Source organism: Mesitornis unicolor, unplaced genomic scaffold (genome assembly GCF_000695765.1).
Source record: "Mesitornis unicolor isolate BGI_N332 unplaced genomic scaffold, ASM69576v1 scaffold23272, whole genome shotgun sequence".
Taxonomy (NCBI): domain Eukaryota; kingdom Metazoa; phylum Chordata; class Aves; order Mesitornithiformes; family Mesitornithidae; genus Mesitornis; species Mesitornis unicolor.
The window spans coordinates 62,422-71,492 of record NW_010170140.1 but is presented as its reverse complement, the minus strand read 5'-3'; positions in this window follow the sequence as shown (position 1 = coordinate 71,492).

Genomic DNA, 9,071 nt, shown 5'->3' with positions numbered 1-9,071 from the left:
TATCTGAGGTGTAGTGAACTTTGAGAACTCCTTGCTGAAAGATGTTGTGAATAGTAAAAGATTCCATGGGTTCAAAAGGGGTCCAGATCTCGGACAGTAATCCAATTAGTAAATCCATGGAAACCACACCAGATGTGGGAAATATCTGAACCAAAAACATGTGGAGGTTGTATAAGGTAGAAACATTGCGTATATTTGCCTTGCTCTTACCCTTCTCCACATAACTGCCACTCTTGGAGAGAGGGTGGGGCAGATATCTGACCTGGCTGTCCTTATATGATACTAGTATGTAAAATCATTTGCTACTTACAAGCATTAAATAAAAGCAGGAAAGCTAGAAGCAAGAAAAGGAGGGAGGAATGTAGCAAAAACATCTTGCATGTGTTTCACATCCATTTGTTCCTCGGCCTGGTGGAAATGTGTAGGTCAGATTCCTTCCACCTACCTATAGGTACTGAATGAGATACCAAACTGAGGAGGGATGGATGAATGGAAGGTCGAAGAGAGGGAGGGAGAAAGGGAGGAAGGAAGAGCCAGGCATGGGTTTTTTGTCACCCTCCCTCCCCCATTCTTAGCACAGAAAGTGAAGACCTGCTGGGCCAGTCAGACCTCAAGACAGGGTCAGTTCCCCTCTGACAACTTCCCTGTCTTGCCATTGCATGTAGAAGGATCCTGTAGCTGGGAGTCTGAGTGCTCATGCTATTTGCCTCACCTGAACGTCTTAGTTGAGTAGGTCCTTGTCACCTCAGAGCAAGGCCAAGCCAGCATCCCATTGCACACTACTACTATTGAGGAAAGGAAGATGCTCTGCTTATCTTCCATTGCAGGATGTTGAAATGGGAATGAGTTGCTCTGAGAAGACAGTCTCTTCCTCAGGCATCCCCATTGGCCTTTGTTGGATGTGGGAGGAAGGTAGAGGATTTCTGAGGAAATTAAGTACCATAAGAACCACTCAGACTCAACAGGACTAAGGATCTGATGTCACATTTGACACACTAGAGTGCTTTAGGGAACACATCGTTGTGTGTCCCAAATGGCTGTCCTTGCAAATACATTATGAGTCACTCCATGCTGTCTTTATCCTATTGTGTCTCTCTGCCAAGTTCCTGCCTCTGCACTTCTCCACAAGCTCTGGAAGCAGATGGCCTCAGGGAACACTACCAGAAAAGCATGAAAACCCTTCTCCTCCTTTCTGCCCCCCACAGCTGGGTACCTCTTAGCCTGCCAACTCCACCCAGTTACAAGCACAGGATTTGGATGACACATGCCCCAAGTTAGTTCTGTCTCAGCTACAGCTGATGGGAAGAAAACTGTATCAAATGCCTCAAGATGTTGCAGCTAGTTGCTGACAGTTAATCTGTGTAGCCCAAGCAAAACAATGTGGACTGTGTTCAGGTTTTGAGTTTGAGAACTCTTCTTTAGTGGCAACAGACCCTTAACAATGGCACTGGGAACCCTTCAGGGCTAAATCTCATTTTACCATTCAGAAAAAAGACACAGAACCTTGGGGACTTCTCATCCCAGTCTGTTCCTTCTACCTGATGCTATGGCCATTTCCTGGAGTCATTACAAAGCAGCCCTTATTAGAGAAGTTCTACTGACTACAAAGTGATTCCCCATGTGTCCAGACTAAGTGTGGCACGACAAATGTCACAAATCTCTGGTATGTTCCTGATGCCCCCATTTTCACCCATCAAGACAAGGACTTAAGGAAGTTTCACTTCTCCCAGCAAGGAAAAGGTGGAACATGATCAGGCCCACACACAACTAGGGAAGCTACCATGTCAATGAGGTTGAGGACAGTATGGCTCTCTCCATCAGGAGGTATTTAGAGCTCTACACTTTCTAAGAATTGCACAGATTGTCTGAGCCTGAGACAACGCCATCAGTATGAACAGAATTAACTCCCCTTGAAAGCTCGACCTCATCCTCTAAGACTTTAGGTCCAGGAGGTAACCTAGCACAAACTTTTGTTGGAAGCTGGACTTTTAACATAAATGGCAGCTGCTGAGGTTTCCATTTTGTTTCTTCCCCTTGGGGATAGTGAGAGATTTCCCTTCACTGGATGCGATGCCCTGGGAACTCAAGAGAGAGGAACCCTGGTTCTGAGGAACCCAGTGCATAGAAACCACCTGAAGTAAGGCCAGCTCCTCTGATGACAGCAGCAGAGGAGGTGGCAAGGGAGTCATTGCAAGGTTACGTGCTCATCAGTTAGTAGGAAGTATAGTGATTCTTAACAACTGATTAAATCATTACTCTGGTAATGGCCAATTTGGAACCAAGCTTCCGAAGCCAAATACTGTGTGGGAGGTATTTTAACTTACCCGGCACATTACTGCAGACAATTGGGTGATGTGTTCGCTATGTGTACACACACATACAGTCTCCTAATTTGCTGTAATGATTTCCTGATGTTCAGTGCATACTCAGTGACAGGAAAGGAAAAATGTCTCAATAAAACCATTCAGCAGCAGCAAAATTACGTGCATACAAGAAGAAACACCTTTTGCACAGCAGAGAGGAAAAAATGAGGGTGATATCTGACTTGTAAATCTGTGAAGAGATGGAAAGGGAATGCCTCTTCCTTCCCCAATTGGACAGGCTGGATCACAGCTTGCAGAGGAGCCTTCACAGGGCCACAGCTGAGAAGGGACTGGCAAGGGGGAGGACTGAGGGGACTCAGACTAGGGTCAAGGGTGGCAGTGTGTCTCTCATGTCATTGAAACATCCCTGGACACAAAGGATTCATCCCAAATGGAAAGAGAGTCACTGAAGATGCCCAAGTGGTGGGTCCTGGGCCCTCCAAATGTGGCAAAGAGAGGGAATCTCCAAAGAGCAATTCCTGTCCAGAGTTCTGGGACTCAGGAGGTTTCCATCTTGTGCTCCACCTTTGCACCCTGCAGGCCCCAAAGCTCGGGGTGAGGTGAGTCAGGTCCTCCACAGAAACAGACAGTGATCTGCTGGATGTACATGAGGAGACAAGGGGACCTGCACCTGCAGCCTCATTCCTGGAAAAAGCAATGGGAACCACTAGGGCTGTGAAAGAAGTAATCCGGAACTATAGGAAATAAAGACCACTTACATGAATGCCACAGTGTAAATTCAGGAACCTGCAACTCAGCATCCAGTTTTAAAATCAGACCCTAGTAAAAGCTCTAGAAAACCAAATAGTACCATCCTAGTGACACAGGAACCATTTAAATATTTTTTTAAAATGCCCTGTAATTCTGACATCTTAGCACTTGTACACACCATCTTACCATATTCAACTAAAATATGAGATACTTATCTGACGACTAATGATTATGAAATAAAGCTCAAAGTAATAAAACTCCAAATAAGAACTGGCAGACCACAGCTATCTTGTGTCTGTTTTGCAATCAGCAGTTCAATTGTCATGGTACTAAATCACACATTCTGGGTCATATCAATGAAATAACAGAAAGGAACTCTAACATTTTAGTTCCTATTACTTTCATTTCCAAGTGCAAGCTTCCTTCAAATAAGACTTACATGGCCTGTTAGAAACAGCTTTACCAAATCCAAAGAGGAAGTTGTGATTACTGAAGTCCAGGTAACAGACTAGAAGTCCAGGTAACAGGATTGTCTTCATGGTAATTTTGCCCTCAGTTCTTTCCTTTATTTGGCTGCCCCATATAGTCCAGAGCCTGTCTGATTATTTCTGTGCCTCTCACAATTAGTTAAAATTGCTATTCTAGGACTTCAGATGTAGCAATTATGGTATTTTTTGTGAACTTCAGTTGCTGCCTTACAACTTCATTTGACTGACAAGTTCTCTACTGGCTCCACAGCAGAACAGCTAGCTCTCAGCTCGGTCCCTAGGTGACTGCAATAGGTTCTCAGCTGCAGGAGAATAGCATGCTTGCTGCTCCTTCTTTGTTGTTTCACCAGGATCACATCATCAATGTCAGCACATAGCTCCAGGATGTTCTTTGTAAGTATTTTTGGTTGAAGATCTAAAAGGGATGAGTTTGTCTGTTTCCCACCACCCTCCCAAATGTATTCACCACATCTTTCAGATCTAAGGAAATGGAGAGAGCTTTCAAAGGGAAGCAGAACAAAGGGGATGCTATGAGGTTCTGTCTCAGGAGTAAAAAGTAAACAGCCTTGTCATTGAACCCACATTTAATTTTGTTTCACTCACCGAGCAAGGTATTATACATCACAAAATGAGGTGATGGGAAATGATGCCACACTGCCTCAGGAAGATGGTGATGCCAAACTTCAAAGGCTCAAAAACCCTTGCAGTTGAGGACTGGCACCCAGAAACCTGGCTGACCTGGGCACTCCATAAGTATTCAGAGCATTGCTCTAATAAAGTAGCTATCTGAGTGCATTGCAGTGTGTCATGCACTAGGCATGCGTGGAGGTTTCAAAGGTCAGCCATTCTTGGCTGCAACTTGACTTCAGGAGGTTAAGTGCTCCTAGACTGGCAGAGAAGCCCTTTGGCTTGAGCACACCTATACATGGCTTTCTTCCTGAAGCCAGTGAGGAGACCTGGGATCTCAGCAGTGCTCCTTCCAGCCCAGAGGAGGTGGCAACAAAGGCACAGCTTGACTTTCTGTATGTTGGCCTGAAACCAGACACTGTGTCAATACTCTGCTATGACAGCCATGGTAATGAGAATTACTTCAGAACAGAGGCATTCAGTGGGTTAGAAGCTGAACAATCTCTTACACCAAAAAGCAAATGTTTTCCCTGATTTCTTGGAGAAGTGGTGGGTGGGAGCGAAGATGAAGTGCAATGGCAACTTCCAGCTTGCAGGCTGGGTCAGAGTCCTCCAAAGCCTAGGGGCATGGGCAGCACTTTGACAGCAGATGCTCTCACCCACTACCAACATGGAGCCCTAACTTGCTCCTGGTAGCAAATGCACTAGAGGTTCTTCAGGAGATAAGCGCGGCTGGTTAAGAAGTGCCATTGCTGGGTAGCTGAGGTTGAGACAACGAGGTCACAACCATCCTTGTACACTCAAGCAGTGACATGAAAGACTAGCGACTGTAGTTCTGTAACCAGCTGTCCCATCCACCTGTAGATAAACATTGTACCTATGTGGCAAGAACCTGCTGGCTGTTATCCACTGCCCAATCAAGATGTTTATTTTGCCTAAAGCATATAAAGGCACTCATCCAAATGTAAACTCTCCCAGAGGATTCACTTAGTAGCTCTAAAAGGTCTGATCTCTTTGTGAGAGTCCCCAAGACTTTCCAAGCTGAGATCCCTCTAAGGTAAGAGGATATCCCCCTTTGCTGCTGATAGAAAAGCAGCAGTGACAGCAGAGCCTAGCACTGGCCACATGGCTACTTAGCTAGGCTTCTGTAAAGACTTTGAAATGCAGAACAAGCTCTCTGCTGTGGTAGCTAACATTGATCTACCAGCTTAGCTGTGCCTGTGTGAACAGTGGGAGGCTGTTTGACAGTTGACATTTCCAGGAATTGCTGAGCTATCTCTGTGGCTAAGCATGGTAGTCCTAATTCTCACTCTAGTACTCAGACTAGTAAATTACCCATCATCCCTCTCCCCAAGATATTTGACTTGTGCAGTCCAAGTACAAAATGACCCACGTCATGTATGTAGAATCCCACCTCTCTGAAACAGCTTTTTCCACTATTGCATTGGACAGGAGAAATGTCTGAGGTCAGATTCTGTAGGAGGGGCTCAGGGAAGCGCAAAAGCTCTAAAGTAGTTGAGAAAAGAGAATCCTGCTTATGAATCATTAATGCTTTTGTGACTCCCCACAGAAGAAGTTGCTTGCTTTAAATATAGAAATGAAAATAACTGGGTTAAATGCACAGAGTCTTCACCCCTACCCTTCCCAGGAGAAACTTTGCTGCTTTTCTTGGTCTTTAAAGAGTAACGATTTGCCCTGGAGGAGAAAACTTCTACAATGGTTGTAGCCCTCATTTGCATGTGCTGATTAGCTTCAGAATCACCATAGTTTGGTTGTTCACATGAGCACCCTGCAGCTTCTCAAAAGATAACGAATGTTCCTGCCTTCATTCACAAAGCTGCAAAAGTTTGGCAATGGCATGAATAACTGTTTTGCTAATAGCAATCACTAATGCAATGACTGGGATTAAAAATGGGATTGCCAATGCTATTAATGTAAGTGGCAGTGATAATGTTACTCTAAAGTTTGTTACCACTAACACACTTCTGAGTTCTCTCTCAGCTTATTTGCAAGAAGTTTCAGCTGCAAAGAGCGTGTGTTTGGAGTAGGAAATACCAATCCCATGCAATGCCCCAGTTCTTGTAAGGACCTCAGAATAAAAATGCATCTGAGTCTGGTGCCATTAACAGAAAAGGAACACAACAAAGCTGTTTGGAGTGCTCAGTAATATGGTTTGGTCTTGCCCATAAAGGCTGATGCTCAGAAGATGATTTTAGGTTGCATGTGAAATAGGCCATGACCAGCTTCAAAGACAGGAAGCAAAGACCATCTCTGTGCGGCTCCCATTTCCTATGGACTGCCTAGTAAGTCTGCTTGGAGATCTCCATGTGGAATAGGGCAAGAAGTTGACCAGCAAGTGTGTATTTAGGACCTTTGGCGAAGGAAGGCAGGAACAGTTCAGAGGGGATAACTGTAAAGGAGTGGCATAAATTTCTTGCTAATGAAAGGGAGTAAGAACTCAGCATAGCTATAATGCTTAGGAACTTCCAACCCTGTCTGAGACGGCATCACAGTCATTTGGGCTGAATAGCTGGGAGTTGCAGCTCGGCTTTGAGCCCATGTGTGGTCCCCATTCCTCTAAACACCTACATGCTGCAGCCAGAGTGCCATGGCCAGGGACAGGACAAGCATTTTGATTAGGTCACAGAAAGCTTATTCTAAAGAAGCTGTGCACAGCAGACATTTTTCTTGTGTCTCCTAAGTTAACAGGAACATCTGCCTGGTCATCAAGAGTAAGTACTAAGAGGAGGAGGAAAACCAACGGGACTGCTGAAGTGCAGTTCAGTGAGCAAGTGAGTTTACCACATGGCAGGGAGAGGCCTGCTTGCTTTCTGGCAAACTGAGGCCTTCCCTGGCAGAAACAAAATGACAATGGAATTCTGCAGTTACCAGCAGTACACTTCCAGAAACTGAAGCCTTTCCTCATTTACTCTAAGGATGGAGGAAGAGTGACTTAACTGTTTGGTTGGGGCATGTTTGTATGGTTGTCCACTAACAAATCCCAGGCACTGTGCCAATTAGCAGGCCTGTGTGATGTCTGAATCATACACATTAGAGCATTCTTGCGTCCTTGCTGCTCTGACTTTTCCACACTTCTGAGGAGAAACACACCCGTCTTCCAAAACAGCACATAAACTGCTGAGCCTAATCCTCAGCCTGATGTTTGTCCTGGTTTCCATGTGTCTAATTCTACCCTGGCCTCAGAGAACAAAAACACAAACTGCTAGAAAACAAAACTCTGTTTCTTACATGGAAATGGGCACAAAGTTTTGCCTTTTGGTCTTTTGCCCATCTAATTCTGCTTCTCCAAGATCACAGCTTAACTCCGGGGTGGCTGTAGCCAGGGCACCTTACTATAATGACATTGTTCTGGTCTTGCCACACTCCATCCAGCTGATGCAACTTTTCACTTGCAGGGGACTGAGAATTTTGTTTCTGCAGAGGGGTTAGCAGCAGACTGAGAAACATATTCTCACTGCCCCCAGAGGACCACAAGCATTGGTAAGCTGGGCTCCTCTGAGTTATGCTGTGCACTTCTTGCAAGAATTGCCACTAATTACCAGCTTGCACTTTGGCATTGCCAGTTTTGTCACTTCTTTGATTGCCACAGTCAGTAGGATCTGGTATGCCTCAGCCCAGAGGCTCAGCTAGGCTCTCACGGACCATCATCTCACTATACCTATTCATAGGTGGAAAACAAATTGGTGTATACTGCTGGAGAAGACCTCTTATGCTAGCCACAAGGAAAGCAGTGCTCTACCTGAACAGGACCTGTGTGTTTCAGGGACAGGCACTGTGAAAGGTGAAGATTGACCAAGTTAGATAGATTCTTTCATGGCCCACCTTGCCCCTTGGCCGTCTCTGTTGTTTCCACAGTTAACAACCTATATTTTCTGTGTCCAACCAGGTAGTGAACCAGTCCCTTCTCACAAGAAGGCACCCAGCAGCATTTCTGTCTGATACTAGTTGTGGTAGCTACATTTACTAAAAACTACACCTCCATTAACAATCTGACTACTCTACAGCATTGGCAATCTCTTGCCTCCCTATTTGACTTTGCACTGAATGGAGCTGAAAGTCCTCTGTTCCCTACCTTTTTTAACTTTTTTATTAAAAACATCTCTTAAAGACATACCTGCAATTTTAAGAGTTTGTCACTTGAAACTGCACTTAGCAAAACAAAACATAAAGGGTTCACTCATGTTGAAATGCATTGTCTGGCTTCTTTTTTAGTTCATGGTGCTGAGTTACATGCTCATTTTTATGAAACTGGAAGAGAAATAAAAGACATTTGTGGAACTGGGAAACAGCCTAAGCAAGGTGAAAGTCAAGAAGGTTAATTAATTTTTTTTTGGGGGTCAACTTGTGCATTGAATTGCAGCCCCTCAGAAAATAATTTTCTGGATGTGTAGACTGTTACTGTAGGCAACAAGGATAAGCCAGACATTTGATCAGATTTCTGGTCTTGCTTTAATGCTGATCTGTCTTATCCAGTGCTATTCTGCATTAAAAAAGCCCTGGTAGGAGGCAGGCAAAGTCAATTTCAGATTAAGAGCACTGAAGGCTAAATGAATGCAATAGGAAAGGGTTTCCAGAAGTTATGGACAAAATAAAAGGGAAACCAAGGTATAGTCTCAGCTCCACTTTAGGGCAACTAAGTCCCTATAGACCCTTGTTTCTATCTTACGCAGGGAGATACCCAGTCTTTGAACAGTGTCAGGTGATTAATTTTGAAATTAAAATTATCTGAAAAAAAATATCTATTATATCTCCAGAGTTTACATAGTTACCAGCTATGACAAATGTTTTCTTGTGTTTATTCTTCAAGTGGCATGGTCTCGACTGCATAAATGCAGGCAGCACATATATTGAGACATGGGCT